We start from the raw sequence: 1,431 nt of genomic DNA, 5'->3' as shown, positions 1-1,431 counted from the left end.
GGAGAGATAAGTTAAAATAAATAAACAAACAAACATGTTAAGGTTTGTAGATTGGTTGTTTGTGCTATTTATGTGGCAAAGAAGCCATTTAGAGAAGGTGCAGTCAGAGGCTATATGACAATTTGGGGATTATTGGTATGGTCCAGTCAAAAGGTCCTGCCTCCGAGGGGTCACCACACACTTTTCAGTTAAGAGTTGTTGCCGCTCGGCCAGGGGGAAAAAACGAGCTTGTCAAAGTATAGATCCATTCCACATAACCTACTACTGTCAGCCCAGTGGTTCTATTCCACATAACCTACTACTGTCAGCCCAGTGGTTCTATTCCACATAACCTACTACTGTCAGCCCAGTGGTTCTATTCCACATAACCTACTACTGTCAGCCCAGTGGTTCTATTCCACATAACCTACTACTGTCAGCCCAGTGGTTCTATTCCACATAACCTACTACTGTCAGCCCAGTGGTTCTATTCCACATAACCTACTACTGTCAGCCCAGTGGTTCCAAAACGTGTCAGCTCCAGACCCAAAGAGTCAAAGCTGATCTACAAAGCTGCCCACAATGAGATAATACATAACGCTATTTTCACTTCATGCATTGGTCTGCTAAACAACTCCAAATAACCATTATACAGTACAAGGCTATACAAGCTCACAACGCATCACAAACAACGCAACATGTTGCAAGCTGCTAGATCAGATCTGTTTGGTTAACACGTTCTGTGTTAATCTCTCAAGAACAGATTCCGAGCCATGTTACTGAATCTGTCATCAGGGCCATTCAGAAGGATTATACATTGTTGATAGTGGGAATGAAAACATAGGCGCCCCACAGGAAGTGGAGGACTGAGGGCGGACCAAACTGTTTTTCATTGTTTTGCCCATGGGTTGCCAGATTGGTTCGGTGTACTGTAGACTCTGGTACCAAGACCGGACCAAGTACAGAGCCAAGTCCATCCCTGCCAAGTTGTTAGATTACTGTAAATCCATCACACAATTGTGTCACACAATGTACTACGAGGTGGAAGTTCAAAACTACACTTCTGCACCTGGTGAGCTCGTTGTGTGATGAGTGTGTGTATGTGTTTGTGCGCGTGCGTGCATGTGTTGGATAGTGTAACCTGACTAAATACAAGACAAAACCAGTGACATTGTCCGAACCACCCAAAATCTGCACGTGGGCATTTTGTGTTTGCGTTTGTGTCTGCATGCATGTGTCTGCTGGGGATAGATTTGTGCTGGGTTGCGGTGGGGGGGGAGGTGGCATGTGTTTATTTGTGTGTGTGTGTGTGTGTGTGGGGGGGGGGTGTCAGAGGCAAGATGGCCTCTCTCTATTAGCTGTAATGGAGTCAGACTGAGATGTCAATGAGAACAGACTCTTATCAGAACCAGTGAGGGGCGGGGGGGGGGGGGGGCACAGGGACTCGGGTGG

The sequence above is a fragment of the Protomyctophum parallelum genome (assembly GCF_964188405.1).
Source record: "Protomyctophum parallelum genome assembly, chromosome: 16".
Taxonomy (NCBI): Eukaryota; Metazoa; Chordata; class Actinopteri; order Myctophiformes; family Myctophidae; genus Protomyctophum; species Protomyctophum parallelum.
Note: the sequence above shows the minus strand (reverse complement) of the source record.